The sequence below is a fragment of the Schistocerca piceifrons genome, unplaced genomic scaffold (assembly GCF_021461385.2).
Source record: "Schistocerca piceifrons isolate TAMUIC-IGC-003096 unplaced genomic scaffold, iqSchPice1.1 HiC_scaffold_585, whole genome shotgun sequence".
NCBI classification, from domain to species: Eukaryota; Metazoa; Arthropoda; class Insecta; order Orthoptera; family Acrididae; genus Schistocerca; species Schistocerca piceifrons.
In genome coordinates, this window is record NW_025728827.1 from 71,448 (window position 1) to 87,539 (window position 16,092).

Below are 16,092 nucleotides of genomic sequence, written 5' to 3' on the forward strand. Positions count from 1 at the left end.
GTGATTGCCAATTATTCCAATCCCTCGATGTCGTCCAGGGTGCCCTGGAAGTCTCGTGTACGCTGGCGGGATGGGGGCGGCCTTCCTGGGCTGTCGGTACCTTCATGTAGAGCTGCCGCTGGGCTCGCACTGCTTGCTGCTGAGAAAGTGATTGCTTTGCTGATATGACTCGCAATAACGACTGCGCGAAACGCCGCTATCTCGTTAGGGGTGCTACGGCAGACACCCTCTCGAGCACCCCGAAGACTTCTTGAGCCCTCGGCTGTGATGGGTTCCAGGCTGACAAAAGATCTGTCGTGTGTGCATTCGCCGACGATAGAAAGGCTGAGGCAAGTTTGAGTGAAAAAGGATGGACTCGTCGTGTCCGTCGTTTCCGTAGTGTAGCGGTTATCACGTCTGCTTCACACGCAGAAGGTCCCCGGTTCGATCCCGGGCGGGAACAGTATTTTCCTGCCTATGTCGTATTGTCCTCCAATGAGCCACTTCGTGTGTGGATCTGCCGCACGTCCCTTCGTTTTGCAAGTACCACATTTATTGAATTTTTTAGTTACGATGGCAACATCACTACAAGTTGTCTGTGCAGTACGGTGCACACAAGCAGTTTCCGTGGTGTAGCGGTTATCACGTCTGCCTAACACGCAGAAGGTCCCCGGTTCGATCCCGGGCGGAAACACTTTTTCATCACTTTAAGCAAGACTTACTAACATGCATCTGCTACCACCTGTACCCGAAACCTTCGTAATCGCCTTCACGCGTCGGACCAGAGTGTCAATTGCTCACGTCGAATAAGAAATTCGTTTGATATTGACGGCGAGCTTTTTGCGCTGACTCAGCCACTGACGTGCGATCAGTTTGCACAAAACGCGTTGGCTCGTCCGGGATTTGAACCCGGGACCTCCTGCACCCTAAGCAGGAATTATACCCATTTTTTTTTTTTTTTTTTTGAACCTGTCTCCACTGTTAGGACACTAAGCAGTGTGGTTAGCTGCATTCAACCCCCGTGGCAATGTCTTGCAGTCCTCCAGCTTTGTTGACCACAGTTAGGTGCCTCGATAAGAGGTGGACAGGTGTCGCATCGCTCTCGCCGTCACTTGTTACCACGAATCGTACTTAACGTAGTTTTCTGCAAGCGTCAGCGTAGCGTCAGTCGAGCTAAGTCGGGCCAAGTCGCATAAGAGGAGCAACAAAATGCGCATTTCCGGTACCGGGAATCGAACCCGCGCCTCCTGGGTGAGAGCCAGGTACCCTAGCCACTTTTTTTTTTTTATTTTTTTTTTTAACGCGTCGGACCAGAGTGTCAATTGCTCACATCGAATAAGAAGTTCATTTGATATTGACGGCGAGCTTTTTGCGCTGACTCAGCCACTGACGTGCGATCAGTTTGCACAAAACGCTAGGGCTCGTCCGGGATTTGAACCCGGGACCTCCTGCACCCTAAGCAGGAATCATACCCCTAGACCAACGAGCGCTGTGACACGGTGATTGCCAATTATTCCAATCCCTCGATGTCGTCCAGGGTGCCCTGGAAGTCTCGTGTACGCTGGCGGGATGGGGGCGGCCTTCCTGGGCTGTCGGTACCTTCATGTAGAGCTGCCGCTGGGCTCGCACTGCTTGCTGCTGAGAAAGTGATTGCTTTGCTGATATGACTCGCAATAACGACTGCGCGAAACGCCGCTATCTCGTTAGGGGTGCTACGGCAGACACCCTCTCGAGCACCCCGAAGACTTCTTGAGCCCTCGGCTGTGATGGGTTCCAGGCTGACAAAAGATCTGTCGTGTGTGCATTCGCCGACGATAGAAAGGCTGAGGCAAGTTTGAGTGAAAAAGGATGGACTCCTCGTCGTGTCCGTCGTTTCCGTAGTGTAGCGGTTATCACGTCTGCTTCACACGCAGAAGGTCCCCGGTTCGATCCCGGGCGGGAACAGTATTTTCCTGCCTATGTCGTATTGTCCTCCAATGAGCCACTTCGTGTGTGGATCTGCCGCACGTCCCTTCGTTTTGCAAGTACCACATTTATTGAATTTTTTAGTTACGATGGCAACATCACTACAAGTTGTCTGTGCAGTACGGTGCACACAAGCAGTTTCCGTGGTGTAGCGGTTATCACGTCTGCCTAACACGCAGAAGGTCCCCGGTTCGATCCCGGGCGGAAACACTTTTTCATCACTTTAAGCAAGACTTACTAACATGCATCTGCTACCACCTGTACCCGAAACCTTCGTAATCGCCTTCACGCGTCGGACCAGAGTGTCAATTGCTCACGTCGAATAAGAAATTCGTTTGATATTGACGGCGAGCTTTTTGCGCTGACTCAGCCACTGACGTGCGATCAGTTTGCACAAAACGCGTTGGCTCGTCCGGGATTTGAACCCGGGACCTCCTGCACCCTAAGCAGGAATTATACCCATTTTTTTTTTTTTTTTTTTGAACCTGTCTCCACTGTTAGGACACTAAGCAGTGTGGTTAGCTGCATTCAACCCCCGTGGCAATGTCTTGCAGTCCTCCAGCTTTGTTGACCACAGTTAGGTGCCTCGATAAGAGGTGGACAGGTGTCGCATCGCTCTCGCCGTCACTTGTTACCACGAATCGTACTTAACGTAGTTTTCTGCAAGCGTCAGCGTAGCGTCAGTCGAGCTAAGTCGGGCCAAGTCGCATAAGAGGAGCAACAAAATGCGCATTTCCGGTACCGGGAATCGAACCCGCGCCTCCTGGGTGAGAGCCAGGTACCCTAGCCACTTTGTTTTTTTTTATTTTTTTTTTTAACGCGTCGGACCAGAGTGTCAATTGCTCACATCGAATAAGAAGTTCATTTGATATTGACGGCGAGCTTTTTGCGCTGACTCAGCCACTGACGTGCGATCAGTTTGCACAAAACGCTAGGGCTCGTCCGGGATTTGAACCCGGGACCTCCTGCACCCTAAGCAGGAATCATACCCCTAGACCAACGAGCGCTGTGACACGGTGATTGCCAATTATTCCAATCCCTCGATGTCGTCCAGGGTGCCCTGGAAGTCTCGTGTACGCTGGCGGGATGGGGGCGGCCTTCCTGGGCTGTCGGTACCTTCATGTAGAGCTGCCGCTGGGCTCGCACTGCTTGCTGCTGAGAAAGTGATTGCTTTGCTGATATGACTCGCAATAACGACTGCGCGAAACGCCGCTATCTCGTTAGGGGTGCTACGGCAGACACCCTCTCGAGCACCCCGAAGACTTCTTGAGCCCTCGGCTGTGATGGGTTCCAGGCTGACAAAAGATCTGTCGTGTGTGCATTCGCCGACGATAGAAAGGCTGAGGCAAGTTTGAGTGAAAAAGGATGGACTCGTCGTGTCCGTCGTTTCCGTAGTGTAGCGGTTATCACGTCTGCTTCACACGCAGAAGGTCCCCGGTTCGATCCCGGGCGGGAACAGTATTTTCCTGCCTATGTCGTATTGTCCTCCAATGAGCCACTTCGTGTGTGGATCTGCCGCACGTCCCTTCGTTTTGCAAGTACCACATTTATTGAATTTTTTAGTTACGATGGCAACATCACTACAAGTTGTCTGTGCAGTACGGTGCACACAAGCAGTTTCCGTGGTGTAGCGGTTATCACGTCTGCCTAACACGCAGAAGGTCCCCGGTTCGATCCCGGGCGGAAACACTTTTTCATCACTTTAAGCAAGACTTACTAACATGCATCTGCTACCACCTGTACCCGAAACCTTCGTAATCGCCTTCACGCGTCGGACCAGAGTGTCAATTGCTCACGTCGAATAAGAAATTCGTTTGATATTGACGGCGAGCTTTTTGCGCTGACTCAGCCACTGACGTGCGATCAGTTTGCACAAAACGCGTTGGCTCGTCCGGGATTTGAACCCGGGACCTCCTGCACCCTAAGCAGGAATTATACCCATTTTTTTTTTTTTTTTTTTGAACCTGTCTCCACTGTTAGGACACTAAGCAGTGTGGTTAGCTGCATTCAACCCCCGTGGCAATGTCTTGCAGTCCTCCAGCTTTGTTGACCACAGTTAGGTGCCTCGATAAGAGGTGGACAGGTGTCGCATCGCTCTCGCCGTCACTTGTTACCACGAATCGTACTTAACGTAGTTTTCTGCAAGCGTCAGCGTAGCGTCAGTCGAGCTAAGTCGGGCCAAGTCGCATAAGAGGAGCAACAAAATGCGCATTTCCGGTACCGGGAATCGAACCCGCGCCTCCTGGGTGAGAGCCAGGTACCCTAGCCACTTTTTTTTTTTTTATTTTTTTTTTTTAACGCGTCGGACCAGAGTGTCAATTGCTCACATCGAATAAGAAGTTCATTTGATATTGACGGCGAGCTTTTTGCGCTGACTCAGCCACTGACGTGCGATCAGTTTGCACAAAACGCTAGGGCTCGTCCGGGATTTGAACCCGGGACCTCCTGCACCCTAAGCAGGAATCATACCCCTAGACCAACGAGCGCTGTGACACGGTGATTGCCAATTATTCCAATCCCTCGATGTCGTCCAGGGTGCCCTGGAAGTCTCGTGTACGCTGGCGGGATGGGGGCGGCCTTCCTGGGCTGTCGGTACCTTCATGTAGAGCTGCCGCTGGGCTCGCACTGCTTGCTGCTGAGAAAGTGATTGCTTTGCTGATATGACTCGCAATAACGACTGCGCGAAACGCCGCTATCTCGTTAGGGGTGCTACGGCAGACACCCTCTCGAGCACCCCGAAGACTTCTTGAGCCCTCGGCTGTGATGGGTTCCAGGCTGACAAAAGATCTGTCGTGTGTGCATTCGCCGACGATAGAAAGGCTGAGGCAAGTTTGAGTGAAAAAGGATGGACTCGTCGTGTCCGTCGTTTCCGTAGTGTAGCGGTTATCACGTCTGCTTCACACGCAGAAGGTCCCCGGTTCGATCCCGGGCGGGAACAGTATTTTCCTGCCTATGTCGTATTGTCCTCCAATGAGCCACTTCGTGTGTGGATCTGCCGCACGTCCCTTCGTTTTGCAAGTACCACATTTATTGAATTTTTTAGTTACGATGGCAACATCACTACAAGTTGTCTGTGCAGTACGGTGCACACAAGCAGTTTCCGTGGTGTAGCGGTTATCACGTCTGCCTAACACGCAGAAGGTCCCCGGTTCGATCCCGGGCGGAAACACTTTTTCATCACTTTAAGCAAGACTTACTAACATGCATCTGCTACCACCTGTACCCGAAACCTTCGTAATCGCCTTCACGCGTCGGACCAGAGTGTCAATTGCTCACGTCGAATAAGAAATTCGTTTGATATTGACGGCGAGCTTTTTGCGCTGACTCAGCCACTGACGTGCGATCAGTTTGCACAAAACGCGTTGGCTCGTCCGGGATTTGAACCCGGGACCTCCTGCACCCTAAGCAGGAATTATACCCATTTTTTTTTTTTTTTTTTTGAACCTGTCTCCACTGTTAGGACACTAAGCAGTGTGGTTAGCTGCATTCAACCCCCGTGGCAATGTCTTGCAGTCCTCCAGCTTTGTTGACCACAGTTAGGTGCCTCGATAAGAGGTGGACAGGTGTCGCATCGCTCTCGCCGTCACTTGTTACCACGAATCGTACTTAACGTAGTTTTCTGCAAGCGTCAGCGTAGCGTCAGTCGAGCTAAGTCGGGCCAAGTCGCATAAGAGGAGCAACAAAATGCGCATTTCCGGTACCGGGAATCGAACCCGCGCCTCCTGGGTGAGAGCCAGGTACCCTAGCCACTTTTTTTTTTTTTATTTTTTTTTTTTAACGCGTCGGACCAGAGTGTCAATTGCTCACATCGAATAAGAAGTTCATTTGATATTGACGGCGAGCTTTTTGCGCTGACTCAGCCACTGACGTGCGATCAGTTTGCACAAAACGCTAGGGCTCGTCCGGGATTTGAACCCGGGACCTCCTGCACCCTAAGCAGGAATCATACCCCTAGACCAACGAGCGCTGTGACACGGTGATTGCCAATTATTCCAATCCCTCGATGTCGTCCAGGGTGCCCTGGAAGTCTCGTGTACGCTGGCGGGATGGGGGCGGCCTTCCTGGGCTGTCGGTACCTTCATGTAGAGCTGCCGCTGGGCTCGCACTGCTTGCTGCTGAGAAAGTGATTGCTTTGCTGATATGACTCGCAATAACGACTGCGCGAAACGCCGCTATCTCGTTAGGGGTGCTACGGCAGACACCCTCTCGAGCACCCCGAAGACTTCTTGAGCCCTCGGCTGTGATGGGTTCCAGGCTGACAAAAGATCTGTCGTGTGTGCATTCGCCGACGATAGAAAGGCTGAGGCAAGTTTGAGTGAAAAAGGATGGACTCGTCGTGTCCGTCGTTTCCGTAGTGTAGCGGTTATCACGTCTGCTTCACACGCAGAAGGTCCCCGGTTCGATCCCGGGCGGGAACAGTATTTTCCTGCCTATGTCGTATTGTCCTCCAATGAGCCACTTCGTGTGTGGATCTGCCGCACGTCCCTTCGTTTTGCAAGTACCACATTTATTGAATTTTTTAGTTACGATGGCAACATCACTACAAGTTGTCTGTGCAGTACGGTGCACACAAGCAGTTTCCGTGGTGTAGCGGTTATCACGTCTGCCTAACACGCAGAAGGTCCCCGGTTCGATCCCGGGCGGAAACACTTTTTCATCACTTTAAGCAAGACTTACTAACATGCATCTGCTACCACCTGTACCCGAAACCTTCGTAATCGCCTTCACGCGTCGGACCAGAGTGTCAATTGCTCACGTCGAATAAGAAATTCGTTTGATATTGACGGCGAGCTTTTTGCGCTGACTCAGCCACTGACGTGCGATCAGTTTGCACAAAACGCGTTGGCTCGTCCGGGATTTGAACCCGGGACCTCCTGCACCCTAAGCAGGAATTATACCCATTTTTTTTTTTTTTTTTTTGAACCTGTCTCCACTGTTAGGACACTAAGCAGTGTGGTTAGCTGCATTCAACCCCCGTGGCAATGTCTTGCAGTCCTCCAGCTTTGTTGACCACAGTTAGGTGCCTCGATAAGAGGTGGACAGGTGTCGCATCGCTCTCGCCGTCACTTGTTACCACGAATCGTACTTAACGTAGTTTTCTGCAAGCGTCAGCGTAGCGTCAGTCGAGCTAAGTCGGGCCAAGTCGCATAAGAGGAGCAACAAAATGCGCATTTCCGGTACCGGGAATCGAACCCGCGCCTCCTGGGTGAGAGCCAGGTACCCTAGCCACTTTTTTTTTTTTTATTTTTTTTTTTTAACGCGTCGGACCAGAGTGTCAATTGCTCACATCGAATAAGAAGTTCATTTGATATTGACGGCGAGCTTTTTGCGCTGACTCAGCCACTGACGTGCGATCAGTTTGCACAAAACGCTAGGGCTCGTCCGGGATTTGAACCCGGGACCTCCTGCACCCTAAGCAGGAATCATACCCCTAGACCAACGAGCGCTGTGACACGGTGATTGCCAATTATTCCAATCCCTCGATGTCGTCCAGGGTGCCCTGGAAGTCTCGTGTACGCTGGCGGGATGGGGGCGGCCTTCCTGGGCTGTCGGTACCTTCATGTAGAGCTGCCGCTGGGCTCGCACTGCTTGCTGCTGAGAAAGTGATTGCTTTGCTGATATGACTCGCAATAACGACTGCGCGAAACGCCGCTATCTCGTTAGGGGTGCTACGGCAGACACCCTCTCGAGCACCCCGAAGACTTCTTGAGCCCTCGGCTGTGATGGGTTCCAGGCTGACAAAAGATCTGTCGTGTGTGCATTCGCCGACGATAGAAAGGCTGAGGCAAGTTTGAGTGAAAAAGGATGGACTCGTCGTGTCCGTCGTTTCCGTAGTGTAGCGGTTATCACGTCTGCTTCACACGCAGAAGGTCCCCGGTTCGATCCCGGGCGGGAACAGTATTTTCCTGCCTATGTCGTATTGTCCTCCAATGAGCCACTTCGTGTGTGGATCTGCCGCACGTCCCTTCGTTTTGCAAGTACCACATTTATTGAATTTTTTAGTTACGATGGCAACATCACTACAAGTTGTCTGTGCAGTACGGTGCACACAAGCAGTTTCCGTGGTGTAGCGGTTATCACGTCTGCCTAACACGCAGAAGGTCCCCGGTTCGATCCCGGGCGGAAACACTTTTTCATCACTTTAAGCAAGACTTACTAACATGCATCTGCTACCACCTGTACCCGAAACCTTCGTAATCGCCTTCACGCGTCGGACCAGAGTGTCAATTGCTCACGTCGAATAAGAAATTCGTTTGATATTGACGGCGAGCTTTTTGCGCTGACTCAGCCACTGACGTGCGATCAGTTTGCACAAAACGCGTTGGCTCGTCCGGGATTTGAACCCGGGACCTCCTGCACCCTAAGCAGGAATTATACCCATTTTTTTTTTTTTTTTTTGAACCTGTCTCCACTGTTAGGACACTAAGCAGTGTGGTTAGCTGCATTCAACCCCCGTGGCAATGTCTTGCAGTCCTCCAGCTTTGTTGACCACAGTTAGGTGCCTCGATAAGAGGTGGACAGGTGTCGCATCGCTCTCGCCGTCACTTGTTACCACGAATCGTACTTAACGTAGTTTTCTGCAAGCGTCAGCGTAGCGTCAGTCGAGCTAAGTCGGGCCAAGTCGCATAAGAGGAGCAACAAAATGCGCATTTCCGGTACCGGGAATCGAACCCGCGCCTCCTGGGTGAGAGCCAGGTACCCTAGCCACTTTTTTTTTTTTTATTTTTTTTTTTTAACGCGTCGGACCAGAGTGTCAATTGCTCACATCGAATAAGAAGTTCATTTGATATTGACGGCGAGCTTTTTGCGCTGACTCAGCCACTGACGTGCGATCAGTTTGCACAAAACGCTAGGGCTCGTCCGGGATTTGAACCCGGGACCTCCTGCACCCTAAGCAGGAATCATACCCCTAGACCAACGAGCGCTGTGACACGGTGATTGCCAATTATTCCAATCCCTCGATGTCGTCCAGGGTGCCCTGGAAGTCTCGTGTACGCTGGCGGGATGGGGGCGGCCTTCCTGGGCTGTCGGTACCTTCATGTAGAGCTGCCGCTGGGCTCGCACTGCTTGCTGCTGAGAAAGTGATTGCTTTGCTGATATGACTCGCAATAACGACTGCGCGAAACGCCGCTATCTCGTTAGGGGTGCTACGGCAGACACCCTCTCGAGCACCCCGAAGACTTCTTGAGCCCTCGGCTGTGATGGGTTCCAGGCTGACAAAAGATCTGTCGTGTGTGCATTCGCCGACGATAGAAAGGCTGAGGCAAGTTTGAGTGAAAAAGGATGGACTCGTCGTGTCCGTCGTTTCCGTAGTGTAGCGGTTATCACGTCTGCTTCACACGCAGAAGGTCCCCGGTTCGATCCCGGGCGGGAACAGTATTTTCCTGCCTATGTCGTATTGTCCTCCAATGAGCCACTTCGTGTGTGGATCTGCCGCACGTCCCTTCGTTTTGCAAGTACCACATTTATTGAATTTTTTAGTTACGATGGCAACATCACTACAAGTTGTCTGTGCAGTACGGTGCACACAAGCAGTTTCCGTGGTGTAGCGGTTATCACGTCTGCCTAACACGCAGAAGGTCCCCGGTTCGATCCCGGGCGGAAACACTTTTTCATCACTTTAAGCAAGACTTACTAACATGCATCTGCTACCACCTGTACCCGAAACCTTCGTAATCGCCTTCACGCGTCGGACCAGAGTGTCAATTGCTCACGTCGAATAAGAAATTCGTTTGATATTGACGGCGAGCTTTTTGCGCTGACTCAGCCACTGACGTGCGATCAGTTTGCACAAAACGCGTTGGCTCGTCCGGGATTTGAACCCGGGACCTCCTGCACCCTAAGCAGGAATTATACCCATTTTTTTTTTTTTTTTTTTTTTGAACCTGTCTCCACTGTTAGGACACTAAGCAGTGTGGTTAGCTGCATTCAACCCCCGTGGCAATGTCTTGCAGTCCTCCAGCTTTGTTGACCACAGTTAGGTGCCTCGATAAGAGGTGGACAGGTGTCGCATCGCTCTCGCCGTCACTTGTTACCACGAATCGTACTTAACGTAGTTTTCTGCAAGCGTCAGCGTAGCGTCAGTCGAGCTAAGTCGGGCCAAGTCGCATAAGAGGAGCAACAAAATGCGCATTTCCGGTACCGGGAATCGAACCCGCGCCTCCTGGGTGAGAGCCAGGTACCCTAGCCACTTTTTTTTTTTATTTTTTTTTTTAACGCGTCGGACCAGAGTGTCAATTGCTCACATCGAATAAGAAGTTCATTTGATATTGACGGCGAGCTTTTTGCGCTGACTCAGCCACTGACGTGCGATCAGTTTGCACAAAACGCTAGGGCTCGTCCGGGATTTGAACCCGGGACCTCCTGCACCCTAAGCAGGAATCATACCCCTAGACCAACGAGCGCTGTGACACGGTGATTGCCAATTATTCCAATCCCTCGATGTCGTCCAGGGTGCCCTGGAAGTCTCGTGTACGCTGGCGGGATGGGGGCGGCCTTCCTGGGCTGTCGGTACCTTCATGTAGAGCTGCCGCTGGGCTCGCACTGCTTGCTGCTGAGAAAGTGATTGCTTTGCTGATATGACTCGCAATAACGACTGCGCGAAACGCCGCTATCTCGTTAGGGGTGCTACGGCAGACACCCTCTCGAGCACCCCGAAGACTTCTTGAGCCCTCGGCTGTGATGGGTTCCAGGCTGACAAAAGATCTGTCGTGTGTGCATTCGCCGACGATAGAAAGGCTGAGGCAAGTTTGAGTGAAAAAGGATGGACTCGTCGTGTCCGTCGTTTCCGTAGTGTAGCGGTTATCACGTCTGCTTCACACGCAGAAGGTCCCCGGTTCGATCCCGGGCGGGAACAGTATTTTCCTGCCTATGTCGTATTGTCCTCCAATGAGCCACTTCGTGTGTGGATCTGCCGCACGTCCCTTCGTTTTGCAAGTACCACATTTATTGAATTTTTTAGTTACGATGGCAACATCACTACAAGTTGTCTGTGCAGTACGGTGCACACAAGCAGTTTCCGTGGTGTAGCGGTTATCACGTCTGCCTAACACGCAGAAGGTCCCCGGTTCGATCCCGGGCGGAAACACTTTTTCATCACTTTAAGCAAGACTTACTAACATGCATCTGCTACCACCTGTACCCGAAACCTTCGTAATCGCCTTCACGCGTCGGACCAGAGTGTCAATTGCTCACGTCGAATAAGAAATTCGTTTGATATTGACGGCGAGCTTTTTGCGCTGACTCAGCCACTGACGTGCGATCAGTTTGCACAAAACGCGTTGGCTCGTCCGGGATTTGAACCCGGGACCTCCTGCACCCTAAGCAGGAATTATACCCATTTTTTTTTTTTTTTTTTTGAACCTGTCTCCACTGTTAGGACACTAAGCAGTGTGGTTAGCTGCATTCAACCCCCGTGGCAATGTCTTGCAGTCCTCCAGCTTTGTTGACCACAGTTAGGTGCCTCGATAAGAGGTGGACAGGTGTCGCATCGCTCTCGCCGTCACTTGTTACCACGAATCGTACTTAACGTAGTTTTCTGCAAGCGTCAGCGTAGCGTCAGTCGAGCTAAGTCGGGCCAAGTCGCATAAGAGGAGCAACAAAATGCGCATTTCCGGTACCGGGAATCGAACCCGCGCCTCCTGGGTGAGAGCCAGGTACCCTAGCCACTTTTTTTTTTTTTATTTTTTTTTTTAACGCGTCGGACCAGAGTGTCAATTGCTCACATCGAATAAGAAGTTCATTTGATATTGACGGCGAGCTTTTTGCGCTGACTCAGCCACTGACGTGCGATCAGTTTGCACAAAACGCTAGGGCTCGTCCGGGATTTGAACCCGGGACCTCCTGCACCCTAAGCAGGAATCATACCCCTAGACCAACGAGCGCTGTGACACGGTGATTGCCAATTATTCCAATCCCTCGATGTCGTCCAGGGTGCCCTGGAAGTCTCGTGTACGCTGGCGGGATGGGGGCGGCCTTCCTGGGCTGTCGGTACCTTCATGTAGAGCTGCCGCTGGGCTCGCACTGCTTGCTGCTGAGAAAGTGATTGCTTTGCTGATATGACTCGCAATAACGACTGCGCGAAACGCCGCTATCTCGTTAGGGGTGCTACGGCAGACACCCTCTCGAGCACCCCGAAGACTTCTTGAGCCCTCGGCTGTGATGGGTTCCAGGCTGACAAAAGATCTGTCGTGTGTGCATTCGCCGACGATAGAAAGGCTGAGGCAAGTTTGAGTGAAAAAGGATGGACTCGTCGTGTCCGTCGTTTCCGTAGTGTAGCGGTTATCACGTCTGCTTCACACGCAGAAGGTCCCCGGTTCGATCCCGGGCGGGAACAGTATTTTCCTGCCTATGTCGTATTGTCCTCCAATGAGCCACTTCGTGTGTGGATCTGCCGCACGTCCCTTCGTTTTGCAAGTACCACATTTATTGAATTTTTTAGTTACGATGGCAACATCACTACAAGTTGTCTGTGCAGTACGGTGCACACAAGCAGTTTCCGTGGTGTAGCGGTTATCACGTCTGCCTAACACGCAGAAGGTCCCCGGTTCGATCCCGGGCGGAAACACTTTTTCATCACTTTAAGCAAGACTTACTAACATGCATCTGCTACCACCTGTACCCGAAACCTTCGTAATCGCCTTCACGCGTCGGACCAGAGTGTCAATTGCTCACGTCGAATAAGAAATTCGTTTGATATTGACGGCGAGCTTTTTGCGCTGACTCAGCCACTGACGTGCGATCAGTTTGCACAAAACGCGTTGGCTCGTCCGGGATTTGAACCCGGGACCTCCTGCACCCTAAGCAGGAATTATACCCATTTTTTTTTTTTTTTTTTTTGAACCTGTCTCCACTGTTAGGACACTAAGCAGTGTGGTTAGCTGCATTCAACCCCCGTGGCAATGTCTTGCAGTCTTCCAGCTTTGTTGACCACAGTTAGGTGCCTCGATAAGAGGTGGACAGGTGTCGCATCGCTCTCGCCGTCACTTGTTACCACGAATCGTACTTAACGTAGTTTTCTGCAAGCGTCAGCGTAGCGTCAGTCGAGCTAAGTCGGGCCAAGTCGCATAAGAGGAGCAACAAAATGCGCATTTCCGGTACCGGGAATCGAACCCGCGCCTCCTGGGTGAGAGCCAGGTACCCTAGCCACTTTGTTTTTTTTTATTTTTTTTTTTAACGCGTCGGACCAGAGTGTCAATTGCTCACATCGAATAAGAAGTTCATTTGATATTGACGGCGAGCTTTTTGCGCTGACTCAGCCACTGACGTGCGATCAGTTTGCACAAAACGCTAGGGCTCGTCCGGGATTTGAACCCGGGACCTCCTGCACCCTAAGCAGGAATCATACCCCTAGACCAACGAGCGCTGTGACACGGTGATTGCCAATTATTCCAATCCCTCGATGTCGTCCAGGGTGCCCTGGAAGTCTCGTGTACGCTGGCGGGATGGGGGCGGCCTTCCTGGGCTGTCGGTACCTTCATGTAGAGCTGCCGCTGGGCTCGCACTGCTTGCTGCTGAGAAAGTGATTGCTTTGCTGATATGACTCGCAATAACGACTGCGCGAAACGCCGCTATCTCGTTAGGGGTGCTACGGCAGACACCCTCTCGAGCACCCCGAAGACTTCTTGAGCCCTCGGCTGTGATGGGTTCCAGGCTGACAAAAGATCTGTCGTGTGTGCATTCGCCGACGATAGAAAGGCTGAGGCAAGTTTGAGTGAAAAAGGATGGACTCGTCGTGTCCGTCGTTTCCGTAGTGTAGCGGTTATCACGTCTGCTTCACACGCAGAAGGTCCCCGGTTCGATCCCGGGCGGGAACAGTATTTTCCTGCCTATGTCGTATTGTCCTCCAATGAGCCACTTCGTGTGTGGATCTGCCGCACGTCCCTTCGTTTTGCAAGTACCACATTTATTGAATTTTTTAGTTACGATGGCAACATCACTACAAGTTGTCTGTGCAGTACGGTGCACACAAGCAGTTTCCGTGGTGTAGCGGTTATCACGTCTGCCTAACACGCAGAAGGTCCCCGGTTCGATCCCGGGCGGAAACACTTTTTCATCACTTTAAGCAAGACTTACTAACATGCATCTGCTACCACCTGTACCCGAAACCTTCGTAATCGCCTTCACGCGTCGGACCAGAGTGTCAATTGCTCACATCGAATAAGAAGTTCATTTGATATTGACGGCGAGCTTTTTGCGCTGACTCAGCCACTGACGTGCGATCAGTTTGCACAAAACGCTAGGGCTCGTCCGGGATTTGAACCCGGGACCTCCTGCACCCTAAGCAGGAATCATACCCCTAGACCAACGAGCGCTGTGACACGGTGATTGCCAATTATTCCAATCCCTCGATGTCGTCCAGGGTGCCCTGGAAGTCTCGTGTACGCTGGCGGGATGGGGGCGGCCTTCCTGGGCTGTCGGTACCTTCATGTAGAGCTGCCGCTGGGCTCGCACTGCTTGCTGCTGAGAAAGTGATTGCTTTGCTGATATGACTCGCAATAACGACTGCGCGAAACGCCGCTATCTCGTTAGGGGTGCTACGGCAGACACCCTCTCGAGCACCCCGAAGACTTCTTGAGCCCTCGGCTGTGATGGGTTCCAGGCTGACAAAAGATCTGTCGTGTGTGCATTCGCCGACGATAGAAAGGCTGAGGCAAGTTTGAGTGAAAAAGGATGGACTCGTCGTGTCCGTCGTTTCCGTAGTGTAGCGGTTATCACGTCTGCTTCACACGCAGAAGGTCCCCGGTTCGATCCCGGGCGGGAACAGTATTTTCCTGCCTATGTCGTATTGTCCTCCAATGAGCCACTTCGTGTGTGGATCTGCCGCACGTCCCTTCGTTTTGCAAGTACCACATTTATTGAATTTTTTAGTTACGATGGCAACATCACTACAAGTTGTCTGTGCAGTACGGTGCACACAAGCAGTTTCCGTGGTGTAGCGGTTATCACGTCTGCCTAACACGCAGAAGGTCCCCGGTTCGATCCCGGGCGGAAACACTTTTTCATCACTTTAAGCAAGACTTACTAACATGCATCTGCTACCACCTGTACCCGAAACCTTCGTAATCGCCTTCACGCGTCGGACCAGAGTGTCAATTGCTCACGTCGAATAAGAAATTCGTTTGATATTGACGGCGAGCTTTTTGCGCTGACTCAGCCACTGACGTGCGATCAGTTTGCACAAAACGCGTTGGCTCGTCCGGGATTTGAACCCGGGACCTCCTGCACCCTAAGCAGGAATTATACCCATTTTTTTTTTTTTTTTTTTTGAACCTGTCTCCACTGTTAGGACACTAAGCAGTGTGGTTAGCTGCATTCAACCCCCGTGGCAATGTCTTGCAGTCTTCCAGCTTTGTTGACCACAGTTAGGTGCCTCGATAAGAGGTGGACAGGTGTCGCATCGCTCTCGCCGTCACTTGTTACCACGAATCGTACTTAACGTAGTTTTCTGCAAGCGTCAGCGTAGCGTCAGTCGAGCTAAGTCGGGCCAAGTCGCATAAGAGGAGCAACAAAATGCGCATTTCCGGTACCGGGAATCGAACCCGCGCCTCCTGGGTGAGAGCCAGGTACCCTAGCCACTTTGTTTTTTTTTATTTTTTTTTTTAACGCGTCGGACCAGAGTGTCAATTGCTCACATCGAATAAGAAGTTCATTTGATATTGACGGCGAGCTTTTTGCGCTGACTCAGCCACTGACGTGCGATCAGTTTGCACAAAACGCTAGGGCTCGTCCGGGATTTGAACCCGGGACCTCCTGCACCCTAAGCAGGAATCATACCCCTAGACCAACGAGCGCTGTGACACGGTGATTGCCAATTATTCCAATCCCTCGATGTCGTCCAGGGTGCCCTGGAAGTCTCGTGTACGCTGGCGGGATGGGGGCGGCCTTCCTGGGCTGTCGGTACCTTCATGTAGAGCTGCCGCTGGGCTCGCACTGCTTGCTGCTGAGAAAGTGATTGCTTTGCTGATATGACTCGCAATAACGACTGCGCGAAACGCCGCTATCTCGTTAGGGGTGCTACGGCAGACACCCTCTCGAGCACCCCGAAGACTTCTTGAGCCCTCGGCTGTGATGGGTTCCAGGCTGACAAAAGATCTGTCGTGTGTGCATTCGCCGACGATAGAAAGGCTGAGGCAAGTTTGAGTGAAA

General features: G+C 51.8%; 33 non-coding genes across 33 annotated transcripts; 22 read left to right on the plus strand and 11 right to left on the minus strand.

Annotated features, from left to right (window-relative positions):
- The first annotated feature begins 369 nt into the window (after positions 1–369).
- Trnav-cac lies at positions 370–442 on the plus strand. The gene has a single exon. It is a non-coding gene; the product is annotated as a tRNA-Val (tRNA).
- A 158-nt stretch (positions 443–600) lies between these two features.
- Trnav-aac lies at positions 601–673 on the plus strand. Its single transcript has one exon. It is a non-coding gene; the product is annotated as a tRNA-Val (tRNA).
- Positions 674–1,394: 721 nt separating this feature from the next.
- On the minus strand, positions 1,395–1,468 carry Trnap-agg. Its single transcript has one exon. It is a non-coding gene; the product is annotated as a tRNA-Pro (tRNA).
- A 382-nt stretch (positions 1,469–1,850) lies between these two features.
- Trnav-cac lies at positions 1,851–1,923 on the plus strand. Its single transcript has one exon. It is a non-coding gene; the product is annotated as a tRNA-Val (tRNA).
- A 158-nt stretch (positions 1,924–2,081) lies between these two features.
- Positions 2,082–2,154, plus strand: Trnav-aac. The gene has a single exon. It is a non-coding gene; the product is annotated as a tRNA-Val (tRNA).
- Positions 2,155–2,876: 722 nt separating this feature from the next.
- On the minus strand, positions 2,877–2,950 carry Trnap-agg. Its single transcript has one exon. It is a non-coding gene; the product is annotated as a tRNA-Pro (tRNA).
- A 379-nt stretch (positions 2,951–3,329) lies between these two features.
- Positions 3,330–3,402, plus strand: Trnav-cac. The gene has a single exon. It is a non-coding gene; the product is annotated as a tRNA-Val (tRNA).
- A 158-nt stretch (positions 3,403–3,560) lies between these two features.
- On the plus strand, positions 3,561–3,633 carry Trnav-aac. Its single transcript has one exon. It is a non-coding gene; the product is annotated as a tRNA-Val (tRNA).
- A 723-nt stretch (positions 3,634–4,356) lies between these two features.
- Positions 4,357–4,430, minus strand: Trnap-agg. Its single transcript has one exon. It is a non-coding gene; the product is annotated as a tRNA-Pro (tRNA).
- A 379-nt stretch (positions 4,431–4,809) lies between these two features.
- Trnav-cac lies at positions 4,810–4,882 on the plus strand. Its single transcript has one exon. It is a non-coding gene; the product is annotated as a tRNA-Val (tRNA).
- Positions 4,883–5,040: 158 nt separating this feature from the next.
- Positions 5,041–5,113, plus strand: Trnav-aac. The gene has a single exon. It is a non-coding gene; the product is annotated as a tRNA-Val (tRNA).
- A 723-nt stretch (positions 5,114–5,836) lies between these two features.
- Positions 5,837–5,910, minus strand: Trnap-agg. Its single transcript has one exon. It is a non-coding gene; the product is annotated as a tRNA-Pro (tRNA).
- A 379-nt stretch (positions 5,911–6,289) lies between these two features.
- Positions 6,290–6,362, plus strand: Trnav-cac. Its single transcript has one exon. It is a non-coding gene; the product is annotated as a tRNA-Val (tRNA).
- Positions 6,363–6,520: 158 nt separating this feature from the next.
- Trnav-aac lies at positions 6,521–6,593 on the plus strand. Its single transcript has one exon. It is a non-coding gene; the product is annotated as a tRNA-Val (tRNA).
- Positions 6,594–7,316: 723 nt separating this feature from the next.
- Positions 7,317–7,390, minus strand: Trnap-agg. Its single transcript has one exon. It is a non-coding gene; the product is annotated as a tRNA-Pro (tRNA).
- A 379-nt stretch (positions 7,391–7,769) lies between these two features.
- On the plus strand, positions 7,770–7,842 carry Trnav-cac. The gene has a single exon. It is a non-coding gene; the product is annotated as a tRNA-Val (tRNA).
- Positions 7,843–8,000: 158 nt separating this feature from the next.
- Trnav-aac lies at positions 8,001–8,073 on the plus strand. The gene has a single exon. It is a non-coding gene; the product is annotated as a tRNA-Val (tRNA).
- Positions 8,074–8,795: 722 nt separating this feature from the next.
- Trnap-agg lies at positions 8,796–8,869 on the minus strand. Its single transcript has one exon. It is a non-coding gene; the product is annotated as a tRNA-Pro (tRNA).
- Positions 8,870–9,248: 379 nt separating this feature from the next.
- On the plus strand, positions 9,249–9,321 carry Trnav-cac. The gene has a single exon. It is a non-coding gene; the product is annotated as a tRNA-Val (tRNA).
- Positions 9,322–9,479: 158 nt separating this feature from the next.
- Positions 9,480–9,552, plus strand: Trnav-aac. Its single transcript has one exon. It is a non-coding gene; the product is annotated as a tRNA-Val (tRNA).
- Positions 9,553–10,275: 723 nt separating this feature from the next.
- Trnap-agg lies at positions 10,276–10,349 on the minus strand. Its single transcript has one exon. It is a non-coding gene; the product is annotated as a tRNA-Pro (tRNA).
- A 379-nt stretch (positions 10,350–10,728) lies between these two features.
- On the plus strand, positions 10,729–10,801 carry Trnav-cac. Its single transcript has one exon. It is a non-coding gene; the product is annotated as a tRNA-Val (tRNA).
- A 158-nt stretch (positions 10,802–10,959) lies between these two features.
- Positions 10,960–11,032, plus strand: Trnav-aac. Its single transcript has one exon. It is a non-coding gene; the product is annotated as a tRNA-Val (tRNA).
- A 722-nt stretch (positions 11,033–11,754) lies between these two features.
- On the minus strand, positions 11,755–11,828 carry Trnap-agg. Its single transcript has one exon. It is a non-coding gene; the product is annotated as a tRNA-Pro (tRNA).
- Positions 11,829–12,207: 379 nt separating this feature from the next.
- Trnav-cac lies at positions 12,208–12,280 on the plus strand. Its single transcript has one exon. It is a non-coding gene; the product is annotated as a tRNA-Val (tRNA).
- A 158-nt stretch (positions 12,281–12,438) lies between these two features.
- Positions 12,439–12,511, plus strand: Trnav-aac. Its single transcript has one exon. It is a non-coding gene; the product is annotated as a tRNA-Val (tRNA).
- A 723-nt stretch (positions 12,512–13,234) lies between these two features.
- On the minus strand, positions 13,235–13,308 carry Trnap-agg. Its single transcript has one exon. It is a non-coding gene; the product is annotated as a tRNA-Pro (tRNA).
- A 379-nt stretch (positions 13,309–13,687) lies between these two features.
- On the plus strand, positions 13,688–13,760 carry Trnav-cac. The gene has a single exon. It is a non-coding gene; the product is annotated as a tRNA-Val (tRNA).
- Positions 13,761–13,918: 158 nt separating this feature from the next.
- On the plus strand, positions 13,919–13,991 carry Trnav-aac. Its single transcript has one exon. It is a non-coding gene; the product is annotated as a tRNA-Val (tRNA).
- A 192-nt stretch (positions 13,992–14,183) lies between these two features.
- Trnap-agg lies at positions 14,184–14,257 on the minus strand. The gene has a single exon. It is a non-coding gene; the product is annotated as a tRNA-Pro (tRNA).
- Positions 14,258–14,636: 379 nt separating this feature from the next.
- On the plus strand, positions 14,637–14,709 carry Trnav-cac. The gene has a single exon. It is a non-coding gene; the product is annotated as a tRNA-Val (tRNA).
- A 158-nt stretch (positions 14,710–14,867) lies between these two features.
- On the plus strand, positions 14,868–14,940 carry Trnav-aac. The gene has a single exon. It is a non-coding gene; the product is annotated as a tRNA-Val (tRNA).
- Positions 14,941–15,663: 723 nt separating this feature from the next.
- Positions 15,664–15,737, minus strand: Trnap-agg. The gene has a single exon. It is a non-coding gene; the product is annotated as a tRNA-Pro (tRNA).
- Between the last annotated feature and the right edge of the window lie 355 nt (positions 15,738–16,092).